Genomic DNA, 17728 nt, shown 5'->3' with positions numbered 1-17728 from the left:
GAAACCTCGATTCGAGTACCGGAGACGATCGATAATTGTACGCGAAAATACACCACGAACGTTCCATTTTCCATTAACGTCCCAGTCACGCGGTTATTACACGTATTCGAAACTATTGTCCAGCCTTTGTTAGTATTTTTCAACCGTACGAAGTTAAAAAGGTTAGACGGAAGAGAAACACCGAACTTTTTCGTTCCAGATTAATATTAATTATTTCGAGCATCGAAACTTCGCAAGACGAACAGATATTTATCTTTTAGGATCGTTGATTATTGTAATCGCGTATAAATACGTTAGGTCAACGACGAATATGCTCACGTGACAGATATTTCGTTTAGATTTCGAACGTGTACACTTTTACGATTCGAACGGGGAGAAGTTTTCGCGCCATGTCCGCGCCGCGTTCGCGCCAATAAGATGCATCGATGTATCGAACAATTGCGATTCTCGCGGGCGAGGATCGCCCCCGCGCCATTATTACGTCACACGGTGGAAGAGCAGTCACGAAAACGGTAAATACGTGCGCGCAGTCGAATGTTCTGGTCGCGTGACGCGTTACGGAATTCGTATCGCGATGTGTCGAGTGCATAAATAATCGGACGATGGGCTTGTGTATATCTAACGTTGTACCACATTAGATTCCGCGACGCGTACGTTCGAAACATCTAGAACGAATATTTCGCTAGGATGCCCGCTCGCTATCGCAGAACCTCGATTCGAATACCGAGTTCGATCGATAACTGCACGTGTAAATACATCTCGAAAGTCTATTGTCCGTTAACGTGTCGGTAACACGGTTATTTTACGCGTTTAAAATTACCACGGTGCGCACTATTTTTTTTCGAGTCCTTGCAACTTTTCAACGATTCGAAACACCGTGTCGATACGAAGCGAACGAGCACACCGAGAGAACAAGGTTAGACGCGACGCGACTGTTCGACGTTTTCCTTTTCGAACGATCTGAATCGTTCGGGGTATCGAAATTGCGCAACACGAACCAATACCTATCTTCCAGGATCATCGAGTATTATGACAGTATCGCAATGGATAACGAGGTTGAGTCAAAGGGGAATACGTTTTCGGGACAGTTAATTTCGATGTACAATTTCGCGATTCGATTAGGGATAAATTTTCGCGCCTCCTCCGCGGCGAGTCGATGCATCGATATATCGAACAATTGCGATTCTCGCGGGTGAGGATCGCCCCCGCGCCATTATTACGTCTTACTGGAAAGGAATAGTCACGAAACCGGTACGTGCGCGTAGTCGAACGCTTTAATCGCGTGACGCGTTACGGAATTCGTATCGCGATGTGTCGAGTGCATAAATTATCGAACGGCGTGCTTGTGTACACAGTGAACCGCGTTAGATTCCGCGACGAGTACGTTGAAAACATCTAGAGTGACCTCGAGTCGAACGAGAGGACTCCGATACTCACGTGTGTCTCTGTCGGGCCAGCGGGTACCTATTCTCGTCCCTCCAGTCGAGCACGAAAACACGAGATGACGTCAGTGGGGTGATCACTAGTTCCGCAACAAACCCACGGAATATCCTTGTCGACGAGCTTGTATCCACAATCCTCTCTTCCCACCAGGTACGCCACTAAATTTTCTCCTCTTCTCGCACTCTTTACCGACCGTGGCTCCCGACGAAAAAAAAAAACAGTTGTCACTCGCGCAAACGGTTCTCACTGCGATCGCGTTACGTCGAAATGGGTTAGGTCGGTCGGTACGCTCGTATCCCTGAACGCGTTTGTACGTATAAAAGTAAAAAAAGAAAGATGCGGGCGTTGAACGAGAATCGGGATAACGACGGGTAGTTCGACTCCTCTGTTGCACCTCTCCTTATTCGCACTCTCTGTGTCTATCTCTTTCTTTCTCTCTCTCTCTCTGTCCCTCGTTCTCGATCTCCGTTTCCCTATGGCTCGCGATTGTTGTGTGTTGCTCGGTGCAACGACGGTCGCGATGTGTCGTGTCGGTTCTCGAGCGTGCCACTGCGAGGAAAGAACTCGTCGTTTGCGCGCGCGCGCGTCACAGCGCACACGTATACATATATCGCGGTGGTATATATCGCGTGTACATAAATACGTGTTTATATGTACATACGCGTGCCCCTGCAACGTCCTTCGTTCGGTGAGCGAACGTTTTATTCCACGTTTACCGTTACACGAAAATCCGCACGAACAGTCACTCGCGAGTGCCGCTGCGAGACTGGAACGCGGGGAAACATGTGCGGGCTCTTACATACCGGTCTAGGCGAAGGGGAACGGGAGAGTGGGGGGAGCCACCGAGGAGCGGGCCGAGAGGTGGGGGATGATCCCACTCCGTGCGCGACGGTGGGGGTAATTGGCAAGGACGCGAGACCGCGACGTGTCGCGAGCGCTCGACGTACTACTTTTTTCCTCGCACTTGCTTTCGACCGACACGTTGATAAGGGAAGCTATCGCGAGCCACTTCTCGCGGGATCTGGAATTACTGGTCCGTGGAAAAAGTTGCCTCGGTTTCAACGACACTCTAACCAACGTCGACGATGCGTCCCGTGACACGAGTTACGGAAACTAACCCCGCTCGTCGCCGGTACGGCCGCCGCGAATACTTCTTCGGCCCGTGTCCTAAACTCGACCTCCCTCGCGCTCGCTCCGGCCGAGCGAAATGGAATTTCGGGGACGAGTCGAGATCGAAATTTCTTCCACGCACCCCTTGTTTTCCGAGCGAGAGATTCTTTCGATTCTTTCAATTACACGCGAACTCGACTCTGTTCGTACGCTACCATCGAAACGCAAGTGTCCGACTGTTTTCATAGTTCAGTCTTATCGCACGGAAATACGTAGACTACGATGACAAGTGACGAGAGAATTCTCTCGTCTTTACTTTTACCTTTACGATAAAACTTTTCTTCTTTCCTTCGCTTCGCCGCTGTATTTCTTATTGTGCAAAATCTTGGCGCAACGGTGAACTCGAGATTGTTATTTGTTTTGCGAGATGGAATCGTTATACGAGAAGTTTGTTTTCGCCGCGAATGCGAGCAGTATTTGTATCTTGTTTGGTACGATTTACGCGTCGAATAAAAGGTGGAAAAAATAAACTCAACCTTGATTCACTTACGCGCGAGCGCGAACGGGCACCCGAACGTACAGGAAGCTCGCTATCTAAAGACGATCGCGACAAATCGCAAGCTAGATTGGTATCGCGACTTCCGCGATTAGGTAAGACAGGCGGGACGCAACCGCGATTGTATAGCGTCGGCCATGTTTCAGCCACGAATTAATTTTTGTTTTCTACGTAACGAAAGGGAACGGTCCGCGTACGATCGTTGCAACGAGAACCGTGGAAGCAACTGTGGATCGTTCTGTCGGATTGCGAACCGTTGTGTTTTTATTTTGTCTTTTTTTTCTTTTTCCTTTTTTTTTTTTTAATTCTATACGCTGGCAAGCGGATGGAGCACGTTGAAATTATTCGATCGGACTTTCGTTCGTGTGTTTCGGTTTATTCGGTATCGGAGTATTTCGTTACTCGTTTACTCGGGCGTTCGTTAACCGGCATCGTTCTTTCCCATCCAACGATCCCGATGCGTTCGTCGGTCGGTACTTGAGTTACAAAATATTCTACGATTTTTCGTTCGAGATCGTTTTTCGTACACGAAGCCCCGTTATCGCCGCGAGAGTCGATTTTCGACTACGCAACAGTCATAGGAAAATATATCTCAGATATCGTTGCAATCGCTTTATCTCGTACTCGACTACACCGTGACGAATTAAGTAACCGCGACAGGGAGTATTGTTTAAAATCAAAACAACGTTTACGAGCGGTATTGCGTAACGGATCGCGATAGGTATACATCGATACACGAAAGTTACATAAATTCGCGATAAATGTATTCGCGGTTACGTAAAATAATAATGAAAAAAGGTGAGCGAATATTTTAATGGAAGTAACGTGCCGCGGCGAATAGAGAACGATGAGATTATTACTTTTAACTTTACGCGTTTACGCTCGACCCGGATAAAAATATCACGGTCGGTGATTCTAGCGGCGGAAATTTAATTTCAAAACGATCGTCGAAGAAACACATTCTACGCGCGGACAGATTACGACGAAAACATGCTCTGTAATGAGTACAGCCTGTCTCTGAAATAGGTGGCCTATTTTTAGGAGCGTATTCTACTTACCTCAAGGGTGAAAACGGATCGCGTCGCTCGTCGACGCGGAAACGCTTCCTTGTTATTTGGCATAATACAATGTAACGTAATTACAAAATCTTTCGCTTCTATGATCGACGCGTAGTCACGATTCACTCGATGTTCGATGCAACGAGCGATCTTTGCCGATCTCGGCAGTCGAGATAAAACGAAACGACCTGTACGAGTATTTTATAATTAATTGCGAGTCAATGCGGAAGAAAACCGCTGAAAACATTTCCCGTACCAAGATGAACGTAACACGCTCCCAAAGTTCGGTAATTTGTTACAATCGCTCTGCAATTCGACTCTGAAACTTCGAAGAATACCAAACCCTTGGTTACGTAAGCGAAATCGTGCGAATTTTCTCTTAGAAGTATCGACGACGATTCCCGCTTTCGAGCGACAAAATCGACCACTCGAAAACGGGGTAGGTGACGATTTCGATCACGAAACCGTGGTCTCGCGTGTACCGCGTAAGGTGATTGAGATAGAGCGCAGAAGATTTATCACGCTGTTCGTTGTACACCACATATTATCGTTATCGCCGCTAAATTATTCTTATCTCTGCCCTGTAAATCAATCGAAACGTTAAAAACAGCTCGTCCGGGACGTCCGATTAGCCGAGAAATTTTTTAAATTTCGATTTTCAAACGGGGGATGAAATTTCGTTTCGTCGGATCGTTCGGGTCCTGTAAAAATTTCGTTTCCTCGTCGACGAATGAACCTTCTTCTCATCGAATCGCGTTTGTCCTCGGTCAGCAGTCGGAATCGGGACGGTTGCTCGAATTCGTTGGAAAAATTGCACGAAAGCGGGGTATCGTTTCAAGATCTCCCTCCCCGTTTGTTTATCGTTGGCGGTATCGAATAAAATATGTCACGCGTACACGGGATCTGCCCTCGTCGAGAGGATCGCGCACGAGCGCGTCGCTTCGGGGTGCAGGGTTCGTGCATGCGGAAAGTTCAGCAGGAAGGAAACATCAGCGCTCTCTCTCTCTCTTGCTCTCTTTCTTTTTCTTTCTCTTGCACACGCGTGTACACCCTTCTTCTCTTTGCCGGCGTCACTCTTCCTTTCTACGCGTACCTTTTAAAGGTCCCATGGAAAGCAGCACGTGCACGGTAAATAAAGGCCAGGGCGCATCCCGTTGGCCGTCGTCGACTTCGTTTCTGAAGCGCGTTTAACGACTCGCGTCGGCCATCGCGGCCCGTTATCTGCGGTTTCTGGTGTCTCGTAACGCTTCTTACCCTCGAGCTTGTCCCTCCCTCGTTGAAAACCTTGCTCTTTCTTCGCTCGACTACCACCCGGACACCCCATACCCACCCCCTCGTACCCATCTTTTGTGCCCGCGCTCCATTGAATTCGGTTTAGTTTCTTCCTAGCGTTATCGATCGCTCCCGCGCCCCGTTTGTTCTTTCCCTCTTATCGCTCCTGGCCCTTCTTATCAATTTTTCTTGCCCTCCGACCGCTCCTCCGACTCTCCCGCAACCCTCGCTCGATCCCTTCGCGACCTCGTTTGCACCCGTTCCGCTTCTCTCTATCTCTTTCTCGGACCCGGCTGTTGACTCTCCTTTCCGCTCGTATTTGCGGACTCTATCTCTTGTTTGCCTTTCCCATTCTTCGATATAACTTGATTTTTCTTTGTAACCACTCGCCCGTATTTGCGCTTTCTCCTCCAGCTCCTCCTCCTCCTCTTCCTCCTGTCCCGTGTGCCACCTCGTGGCTCTCCGAATCGCTCAGCCTTGCTCTTTGCTTCCCGCTTTCGTTCTCCGTGAGATGGACGTCCGGTGCTTCGATTTTAGTCCTCGGTACCCCGTATTTCGTCCGTCGAATCCTTCGAGAGCAATTGCTTCGAACACGGTACCACTTTTCTACCGCGTTTCGCACAGTTCTCTATATCGTTCTCGATTATCTTCCAAACTCCCATGGAACACTCGAAAGAAAACAATTGTCAATCCTCGACCCTCGGTCTTGGCGATCGAACACCGAGCACTAGGTTGTCCATTCCGACCCAAATCTGAATTCCATCGCTTCGTCACTCGAATATCTGACTTTCCAACGAAGTTCCACGTTAGTGGATTTACACAATTTCCAAACACCGATGTTGCATCGCGACCGTGACATCGACGCGAGTCAAAGTGGATCCTCCATAGATCTACCTCCGTTCCCCTCGTAGTAGCATTTTCTTCTCGTTAAGAGGTATTACTTTTTCCTCCTCCCCCCATCGATGGTACTTTCGTAGCAGAATTCTATCCGGCTACCGTGAAACGTGGTCCCAGCCTCTGGGCGCGTGTCTCCGAGCGGTTAAATATAACATTTCCTCGCGCTTCGCGTCGGCCTCTCCCTTCCGGTTTCCGTCGCGGCTTCTCCGCCGCGTCCAGGACGCTCTCGCTCGGTTTTCCTTTCCTTTGTTGCATCAGTAAACAGGTTAGCCAATTTTTCTGGCGCAGGAAGCAGGAACGTGAGAGAAGCACTGGAATAAGAATGTACCCGACGGGGGATCACAGAAGGGGAATGAGAGGAGGGGGGAGGGGGAGGGGGGGTACGGGATGGCTATCTTTAGGTGTGCAACTTTTACGTACACAGGGACCACGGCGACACCGTGCAACGACGCGACGCGACGCGACGCGACGCGTACACGGGACACACACGCGTCTACGTGCCGTGCATATTGTTCGAGCAGGTTTTTCGACCGAGATTAAAAGCGAGCACGTACACCTCGGGACTCTGTATACGAGTCCGGCTAAGTATGCCAAGGATTACCGGTATGAACTTTTACGTACGGCCTACGAATGCAATAATCCGATAATACGCGCCGCGAGCAGGAAACGGCGAGTCGGGTTTTCAGCGACAGATTAACGAGAACGGTTCGAAAGTCGTTGTTATCGATTCACGATGAGCGGAAGCACGCGTACCAACGAACTATCGATAGGTAACAACGACGATCCGGCAATTAGGAGATCCCGCGACTCGATCCCTCGATAAGCGCTCCAACCTTCTCGATTACAGGGGATAAGTTGCCATCCAACGAATGCCATCGCTCTATTATTTAGAACGTTCCGTCGTCTAGGTAACCGATAACGGTGGTCCCTTTTCTTTGCAAAATTTCTACCCATTTTTCTTTTTCCACCTTACGATACAACATTTCTCCGATTCGAAGAACTCTTTCTCTCCGAATTTCTCTAATACTTTCCTCCAGATTCTCGGCCGAAATTCACCTTTCGTATTAATCTACAATCGCGGCTCAATAATTGTCATCCTCGAGTATCCATGAATTTTAACGCGTGCATTCCACGGTTGACTTTCACACGTTGCGATAATTAGGATCACGGATTCTTCCTCCGTAACTAAAAGAATCTTCGACCCAATTACCATACGACGTTTCTAGTTTTCTCTAATTGTAACTGGTTGCGCAACACCATACACACGTCCCCTTGTAGGAGTTATCGAACGTTTCGTGTAAGATCTGGGTCAGGTTGTCGAATATTTCGGGTTCGCTTTCTTGGTATGTATATTTGACCGTTGTGACAATGGTTGGCGAAAAATAACCGTAAGCTTCTAGCAGTACTCCGCTTTTACGCGTCGAGCGCCCAACGACAAGATTTCGTTCGCTCGCGGCCCGATCGTGGCAACGACAACTGGGAAGAACCGTACTCGCTTCCGTGTAATTAGGATCGCAACGAAAGAAGTTATCGATCGCGGGTGTGCGTGTCCGTCCACGTGAAATTTATGCGCGGCTCGTAACGCCGATAAATCGTGGCTTGATTAACAGCCGCTGATAACCGGCCCTGATAATCGTGTTTGTCGTTTACCGAAGGCGCCGCGCGCGCCGCAGCTGCGTTTCTATTTTCCCGAGCGCGAAGCTTCGTGGTCACGGCCAACCCGACTGAAAACACTTGTATTAGTACTCGCTCGTTCGCTCGTTCGCTCGCTCGCTCGCTCGCTCGCCCGTCGTTATTTTGCGTAACGAGCTAACGTTCCTACGGCACCGTTTTACGAGCGACCTCGCGGCACGTGCGCGAGCGAAATGCAACGCCGAGATATCGTGAAATTTCCTAAAGAACTTGTAACGCAACGGTTATCGCGCGAATGGTATATTTCATTCCGATTTGCATTCTGACATTTACGGTTGTTGTTCGGAACCACGCGCGGTTATTACCGGGGTTTGTCGATTTTCCATCGGTGTGTTTCGTTCGACATCGATGCCCCGAACGCGAATTATTTCACGCTGGGGATTTTTCCAGATCGAATTCGGGACTTTCGAACGAGGTGATATCGAGGAACCTCGATCGACTGTACACGAAAACGTGGAACTCGATCGCTGAGAAAATTGAGCTCCGACATTTTTCAATGAGTATCTGTTCGGTTAGCGTGTAACGCGAGAATTTTTCGCGATCGATCAACCTTTCGTCTGATCGTTTTCTCGACGCACAGCTACCTCGAGAGGACTCAAACGATATTGTGTTTTTCGCAGAGAACAATTTCCCCGAATTTTCAACGAAATTTCTGCTCAGTATCTATCCAGTACCTAGGGTCCGTTTAGTATCTGTTTAGTATCAATTCAGTGTCCATTTAATTGGAGTTCATCGTGAAAGTAGTTCACGATCGGTCAAAATTTCACCGAATCGTTTTTTCTATGCAACAATAATCCGGAAGAATTTCGATATCACGGTTTCTTTACAGAAGTAAACAATTCTTCTTCGCGTATGTCGCAGCGTGTTCAAAATATCTCTACACCGTTGCAAATATTGTACAAATATCGTGAAATCGTACTTTGCGCTACATAAAGGTAAATCGTGCTCGTTACGTCACCTATGCAGTCGTTTCCATCGGGAAGCAAGACGACGACGACGACGAGAGATATAAACGCATACCTGAAACAGAAAGGAAACCTTTCGTTACTCGCGTCACCAAAAATAATACAGCTGCTTAAAAAATATTAAGTCGCTGCGTAATTCCGTTCGTGTAAACAGACCGTCGATGTTTTCGTAAAGAAGGCACAATGCGACGTCCACGTAAACGGGAAAGTACGATAAACAATAACGAAAAATACACACGACTCTCTGGTAACACGGTGAGTTCGTGTTGCACGGAAAGCGCGTTGAGCGAAACCTGGACAGTGAAAAAATTCGTGCTGTTGGAGAGTCGTCCAAGTTTGTCGAGTGTTACAGGAGGACTGTTGCAATTTAAATGCGCAGGAATCGCAACGGTCCTCCTGCAAGACGACATTCTCGTACGGTTTCCATAGAGCACGGATATTGCCATTGCACCGTCTAGGTTTCGCTTAACACGGTTTCCACGCGACACGGAACGAACTCACCGTGTTGTAGGAGGGTCGAGTCTACGACGAAAACCAAACGCGACAAATACGCGAGGAACGAAACGATCGGTTTGTTCGTCGGGCGTGTAAACGGTGTCGTTTCACGAGCGTCGAGATGGATCGATCGGTATCGTTTCCTCGTAGCTCGAGAATCGATGTATTTTTTTCACGACGAGGTATCGTCGATTTTCGTCATCGAGAGACCCGCGCGTCTAGTCGCGCGACGCGTTGTCCTGTCTCCTGGCGTTGCTCGGGATAAAAATACATTCGCGAAAAGTTCGAGGGGACGAAGGTAGCAGGGGAGGCGACGAGAGACTCGATCGAGCGAAGGCAAATATTTGGGCGGAACCGGGGCGAGCTAGAGCGAACGCAATTGCGCGACTCCGCGCGTATTTTCAAAGGTGCTAGCGGTTACCGACAGGAGCGCGAAATAGACCGCGAAAATAGAACGTGATCCAAACAACGTGGCATTCGCGGGATTTTTTCGAAATATTTTTCGCAGCCAACCGACGAGACGACTACTTCGTCTCGATTTAATTCACCGTATTATAACCGGGAATAATGCGAACGATCGCCACGGAGCACGGACGGATCATCGATGAAAAACGTTTCCTTTTATCGAGCGATGTTCGCGTTCGATCGACGACCACGCCCAATTGTGTCCACGCGATATTCGATGCATCGAAAAGTAACGATTGTCGAACGCGAAGAAAGTTTCAAACGAATACGATACATAAAACCGCGTTTTTCTTTCGGGTTCGATATTTCTTTCCATTCGAGATCATCGAAATGCCTCGTAGCCTTTCGCTTTTTATCGACCGTGTAAATTCGATTAATTAAAAACGATAACGTTCCCCGTTTCCTTGAACAACAAACCCCGATATGCTCTCAACAGATGTTATTAAACGCATCCGGTTGCTCCGATAATAATTCGGAATGTATCCGACGACGTATGTCGAATCTCGCTACTTCGACGATGGGTATCTTGTATCTTCGCTCGCTGTGCACTGCAATCGACGTTATCGTAAAAGTCATCTTCCACGTGGTGTGAAACGAGAACGGTGAAATTCCAATTTCTTCGATCGATACACGCGAATCTTATCATTACCGTGTTAAATCGCACGATTCGATAATTGACTTTCGTCAGTGTCGAACCGTCCACACCTGGATCCGATGCGATCGTTTGGTAATCGTCTCGTCATCTCTTCGACTCTGGGTCGCACAGTGGTTCCGAAGAATGATCGAAAACGATGTCCATTTCTCTACGTACAATAACGCTCGTATATATCTTTCGGAGAACGAAAGGATAGTCTTTCGATCCAACGATTCGACGAATGATTATCGTTAATTCTCCCTAATTGGTATCACCTTCGATATTGTTCCTTTCTTTACCCTAAAAAATTTTCAACGTTGTTTTCCTTTTTCGAAACGATTCACGGGGCTCGATTGTGCGTTACAGAACAATTCCGTTGAAACGGAAGGCGGAAACGGCTCGTCCCGAGGAAACACGCTGCGAAAAAGACCTCGCGGACGTGGAAAAGTGCGGAATCGACTCACTCGTTGGCCGTTCGAGTTATTTTTACGGCGATAAGTGCGAACGTTCGCGATAGCGCCGGTTTTATCAGCGGTGTACGAGCAAACTACGATCGTGAAACTGTACATCACGCGAGACACGAGGTATTCTATTCGGTTTGGTGGAGAAAAAAATCTTTCTCCGCGCTGTCATCGATACATCGAAGAATGAACAACATACGCGATGTTACGTTCCCACAGAGGGACCAATTCTTCGTTAAACTTAACGAGTGGATCGCTAATCGTGGGTACACGAGTTTCGTTCGACACTGGCTAGGTCCTGGTGGTCCGATCGAACTCGATTGGCCGTTGAAGGCCACCCCCCACCACCTCGATGCACACCAAACCCCCACTCTCGTGCTACGATCTCGTCGTACAGCAATGTTTTCAATTTTCCTTCTAATCTTCTCGCAGCGGATCGGGTGTTCTCTTGTGCAACTCTATTTACCGTTCCCTCTTGTTCAACGTATGATTATCAATCTCTACGAGCCGCGCGATAAACGATGGAATTTCTGTTACGAATGGAAATCGCGGGCAGTGTGTACGAATTATGCAACACTCCGGGAGAACGAATCGGATGCGTGACGCGACTGTTTCGAAGGAAACGTCTCGTAACTTGGAAGTTTTGCGTACTTAATCGCGAAACGTTTCGTAGATAACGACGTACACGTGTAAAAGTCGATTGTTGGATTCGACTGGCTAACTACAGACGTTCGCGGATAGTCCTCGTTGAAATCTTGGCACGATTTAAGGAATTGAGCTCGAGTCTTGATCCATTGCGACAGATGCGACTTCTGATTTTCTTGACGTTCTCTCATTGTATCGTAAAGCTAGAAACTCGAGTTCCACGGGAGATTTTTCAACCAAAGACCCTAACCTTGAGTGGTTTAAGGTTAACGCAGACGCGATGTACTCGTATTTGCAACGAAGCTTCCGTCCTACGTCATCGACACGGACCTTCGTTTTTTTTAAAAAAGAACGCCGAACAATGTCCACCGCTAACTGGATGCACACAGCCTAAAGTGAAAAGTGACGAAACGTGGTAAAGAAGGAGGAAAACCTTTTTCCGTTTCCTTTGTGCTAGATTTTTATTCACTTTATCCCAACGATAAACACGTTCTAAAAGCTCTCGGGCCGCGGGCGAGCATTCAAAGAATACGTTTTCAAAAGTTCAAAGGTCTGGTCTGCGACTACAAACCTGTACAAAACTTCGTCAAAGGACACGTTCGAAAAATGCCTGCCGAGAATCTTAACGTTACCAACGGAATTACACAATTTTACGCTTCTTTAGTTCTTTCCAGAGGTCGGGCAGGATATTGTCGGTAGCATACTTTCACTATTTCAGACTCGAATGCAGCTTCGCAATTTACTCTACGATTTAGAAACACGAAACAACCGATGCCCATAATATTCGGTATCAATTTTTTCTTTTTCTTTTTCTTTTTTTTTTCTAAGCGACTTTAGTTGCGCGTTTTCAATCGCCTCGAACAATAGTTCGATCTTTTTGGAACGATTGCCACAGCAGTCATCGGCTATCGATCCGTATCGGTACGATCATGATTTATGAATCTCTTCGGTTGTTGACTCGTTTTACATTCTTCTAACCTGGAAATAACCGTTAATATTGCGTATAAATATTCGTAATTAAATTCCAAGGGTGACGTAACACGGCAACATCGTTACAAGATCGACAGACACCATGAACCGGTATCGGTTCGAATGTTTTGTTTATATCGAAAAAAGTAATTCGTCCGTGAAGAGATCACAACGGAATTTTAACGACTAAATGGATCGTTACACCGTGCACAACTTTTATTTTACGTGTATATAATATCGTTTGTATCAAATGTTCAGAAAGTAACATTACAGTTGTAAATTATACTCGATAGAATTTTCTAATCCACGTTATCGTATAAATAAATCTCTACGATTCGGGGGAACGTTTTACCGATAGATATACATCGGAGCAAAAAATATCTCTTTGTTTTCTACGAAAGATTAAAATAGATTTGGCCGGTTTATATTTTTCATCCGCCCCCAAAAATGCGATATCTCGTCCAATCGCATCCCCGAACCGTTAAATTCCTCGTTGTCTCGAAAACCACGATCGTAAAAATGTTTGGTTCGTTCCCGGTGTAATTCCCCACGTGTCCCCAAAATGGCCAGAGTCGATACCGAAACAACAACTTTTAATTCCGAGACCGATACGCCGCGTGTCGAATTATTAAGGTCGCCCCCCACCACCTAAGCGAAGCGATCGAAAAAATTATCGTATTGTATTCTCGTATTTCGTCTACCAATACGACCACGACACGATGTTTAGGCAACTGATCGCCCGATGAATGATCATGGCCGCTTTAAGACGGTTGTTTATGAGTCGTCCGAGAATTGCGTTACGTCCCGAGCACCGTGAGACGAAAATCAGCGATAAAATACTGGCAAAAACGAATCACGAGCCATCCATAAATTACGAGACTCGTAAAAATTGTCCTTAATGTGTAAAAAAAATATGAAATATTATTTCGAATACGAATGAAACATTTTTCTCGGCGTGGACAAAAACTTGGATCCACGTTCTTTCTGTATTTTGTACGGTCGTTCGTTAGTATGCGATTCCCTCGATCGAGAAGCTCAAAGAAAATTTCTTCGGCATTCTGTACAAGGATTAAATCGACTCGTCATTTTTCAATGGCTCCTTCTTAGCTACAACGAACACACTTCTGCGCCTGTTGCTTTTAATAAAACGATATATCCACCACTTTCATTTTTTCGTTTTTTTTCCCTTTTATCGCGCATAAATGCATAAGAAGCACGACGTCGTCCTCTCCGCTTGACATTTTCTTCCAAACTGATTTGAAATTTGAAAAAAACCAATCGTCTGCTCTCTGGACTACTCTCCTTTACGACGTTCGTTTTTATTGCGTCGCCGTCGCGCCGCGTTGCGTCGCTCGAAAACGTGGTCAAACTAGTACGTAAATTGCAAGTATACGTTACAAAGTAACGATGTTTTTACACGAGAAGGGTGGAAATGCTCTCTCGTGGTTCGGAAAACAGTCCCGACGCGGACGATCTAGAAAATTCACGAAAATTACTACCGGAACAAAGACGGTACTCGCGAATCGATTAATTAAAATATATAGCACGAGGATAAAAATATAAAACGTATCAAGGTTGGCTTAATAACAGCGTATAGCGTGCCTCGCCTTTCCAACGAACGTGCAATTAATTTCACTTTCTTTGCTCGATACTTATTATTTTTCTCCTTTACAATATAAACGTTATTACTATTATTACACGTCCGCAACAAACGAGAAGTATGCCCAATCTCGTGAAACGTTCAACGAAGGCTAAGGGCGATATCGATTGAACCGTTAGAATCTATATTTGCGAAATAAAAAGAAACGCGAGTATTCGCGCGCAACGGTACTCCGAAAATTCCAACGTACGAAAAAGAAACAAACAAACGTACGTTATCGATATTTACAAATATCATCGTCGACGTCAGAGTACGTAACGATGTTCGTTCGGCTGCAAAAAAGAAAAATACTCTCAACCCCGTGAAACGTTCTACAAAGACATCGAGTAACACGATCGGAAGGTACGTTCGTGAAAACGAAGAAAAAAAAAGAAAAAAAAAAAATGATTTCTCTGGTACGATAAGATCGTTCGTGGTCGAGCGAGTCCGTAGGTGGGAGATCCAAGACGTTTATGGCGCCATGTGACCAGCGGGATTAATGATCGTACGACAGCCGGTTAAAGTCTGCCGCGTAATTCGGAGCGCGGCACGAGCGTTCCACGCTCAGCGCGGCCATTCACGAAGAAGTGGATCTGGTTTAAGGCAGATCCGCAGCGAACCGGAGCGAGCTCGGTGTACGTACGCGAGCCGCCGAGTGAACCGGTTCACTCGATTTCATTCATTTGCCGGATAATCGCCGTGTTCCTGTTTGCGGCTCAGGGACGTACCGGCGCGAGTACGCGCGGTGCTCAAGGTCCCGGGTTCCGCGCGCTTTTCGCGCAACGGGACCACGAGCTTTCCTCTCCTCTCCACTCCACTCCTCTCCTCTCCTCTCCGTCCTCTTTGAACGTCCGTCTTCGTCCGCTTCGACGATTCCACTCGCCGCGAACGGAAAGTGGTGCGAGGCGTGTGAAAGTCAGACGCGACGTTGTCCAGCGTGTTGATTCAATATCGTTTGAAATTTACCAATCGGAATTGTATAACGTTTGTACGAACGAAAGCGCGCGCGAGGAACCGTTCGCACCAAGAAACGGTTGCCAATGAATCTATTGGCTATCGTACAACGATCTTGCGAGAAACAGCTATAGTTCTTGATCAATCCGCGCGGTGTATTATTTAGAACGATTTTCAACCCGTTACTTGGGCCCTCCTTCGACAGAATTAAACAAACGATGTAATTTCTTTCTGGACCCTTTGGAGGACAATATTGAACGAAAATATATTATATGAGTATCTACGGGGAAAGTTTTGCTCGTTTCGAGCTCCGAAATTCGTGTTTCGTGTTTGGTTATTTCTAGAGGGAAAAGGAAGAGAGTTTTCCGTGGGAAATATATTTAATGTATCGTCGAAGTGCAAAATATACAACTGAGAAGAATTGTATTGGGTTGTTTGGAAAGTCATTTCGCTTTTTTTTTGGTAAGAATGAAAGATGATTTTTTTAGAGTGTGTAAACATTTTACTAAATTGTATATTCTTCATTTTGGAGAACGAAATCATTTTACGAACAACCTAACAGCTTTTCGAGACGTATACGCGATCCTTGCGATCGTTCTGAGAAACGGTTATGGATTTCGAATAGACGAAATGGTGCTCGATAAGCTTGAGGAACAGAGTGGCGAGAAAATGCGTAACTTCTGCGATAAATTAAAAAATGACGATCAAGAAACCTAAAAGTTCGTAACCGAGGAGCTGTCGTTGACAAACCGTAGCAAAGAGAAGTAACTTGTACGATATTTCGAGAAAACAATGCTCGAGAAACTGAAGACGTCCATAATCGAGGATCCCCATCGATGAACTCAAGAAATTGAAACAGCAGGAGCGCGAGTTCTGTAACGAATTAAAGAACGATGGTCGAGCATCGGGTAGATATTCGCAATCGAGGTCTCGACGAACGAAACACGTTGGCGAGCGTGGAATAATAAATGACCGAGGTCTGTTACGTTGCACGAAACAAAATTAAACAAGCGCTCCAACGAGGCACTCGTGAACGAAAACAACTGGACTCCGAAGGCACAATTCTGTTACGGTTCGTTGGTCAACGTGTAACTAACATCTCGTCTAATTCGGTCCGAAAAAGTATCTGTACTTGGAAAATTGCCTCGCGCCCCACCGAAACGACATTTTCGTGATTCGGTCCGCCTTCTTCTCGTCCAAATGGCACGATCATCCGTCACGTTGTTGACACATCGAAACGGGATCGTCGGTTGGTGCATCAATGTTTTCTGTTTACAATGTCTTCGTACGTTAACGACAAACGAGTTGACAGACAACAAGGTAGACGCCGAAGATTCATGCGGCGGGCGGAGAGACATAAATACTGGACTTTCCACCGTCTCTCGATTTCCGGATTCTGTTTCGCTCGATCGTCGTTTATGTGAGCGTTCAGCTAATTCAACCCTTTCGCTAGCACGAACGAGACACCTCGCGAAAACGAAGCGAATGGTTGATCTTTCCGCGCACGGAAAGTCATTTCGCTTTTATTCGGTGAAAAGGAAACACGATTTTTTTCGAGTGTATAAACATTTCACTAAATTGTATATTCTTCGTTTTGAAGAACGAAATCATTTTACGAACAATCCAATAGCTTTTCGAGACGTATACGTGATCGAAATGTGAATGTGTTTTCACCGCGGGACAAGTTGGGTCTAAATGATCTAATTTAAAAAAAAATTATTCTCACTCGACTGTTGCAAACATAAGGTATTTTTTTCAAGCACTATATAGCGTCATCTTTTGGCAAAATAAACATAATCGTACTTTCGCAAACAGCATCTCGAACCGGGTGGATCTTTTTTCGGACTCCATTGCCAATCGTAGGAATGCAGTTCCGAGAGCTATAAACATACAATGATTTGGACGATTCTGTGCCTCACGTTGTTGCTACACTCGGTTCTATCTCTCGTTAACTTTTATATACCTAATTTCCCGGTTTCGTTCATCGATGCTTCGACTTCGCGCAAGTTTACACCTCCATCGGACTTGGGTCCGGAAGAAATCAATTATTATTACCGGAAGAATAAAAGGAACTTCGGAACGATGCATCGGTGATACAAACGCGTTAACTTTTAACCTTAACTCTAAGTTCTCACATATACGATACGGTGAAGTGTACAGAACCTCGTATAACTATCGTAGGGACGAGTTTTGCGCGAGCGAATCGCGTGAAGTTTCGATCGAGTGAGCGACTGTTTCGGTAAATCGATAGCTCATCGAAGCCCTGTGCGAAAGACAAAAGATGAGTTGTAATGTAACCAGCGACCGATGCGGACGTGAGTCGACCGGTATCGAGAAAATGTTAAAAAAGAGTTTTCCTTTTGTACGCGTCGTGACCTTGCGCAGACCCTATATTTCCATCTGTAATCCACAGGGAATGTATTATTATAACAGAGAAACACGCATATTTTCCTATACATACATATATTACTCT

General features: G+C 46.3%; 1 protein-coding gene across 3 annotated transcripts in view; it reads right to left on the bottom strand.

Moving 5' to 3' along the window:
* The window catches only part of LOC143155145 (uncharacterized), a 123443-nt gene that overhangs the window by 53037 nt on the left and 52678 nt on the right, over positions 1-17728 (bottom strand). For 2 of the 3 annotated variants that reach the window (XM_076327554.1, XM_076327553.1), the window contains exon 1: positions 1438-4217. The exons of the other annotated variant lie outside the window; for it this stretch is intronic. The gene's annotated coding sequence lies outside the window, so the exon portion shown is untranslated. Of the gene's footprint in view, positions 1-1437; positions 4218-17728 lie in introns of those variants that run through there. 3 annotated transcript variants of the gene reach the window in all.

This window comes from Ptiloglossa arizonensis, chromosome 2 (genome assembly GCF_051014685.1).
Source record: "Ptiloglossa arizonensis isolate GNS036 chromosome 2, iyPtiAriz1_principal, whole genome shotgun sequence".
NCBI classification, from domain to species: domain Eukaryota; kingdom Metazoa; phylum Arthropoda; class Insecta; order Hymenoptera; family Colletidae; genus Ptiloglossa; species Ptiloglossa arizonensis.
Note: the sequence above shows the minus strand (reverse complement) of the source record. Positions and strands in the feature narration are given on the sequence as shown.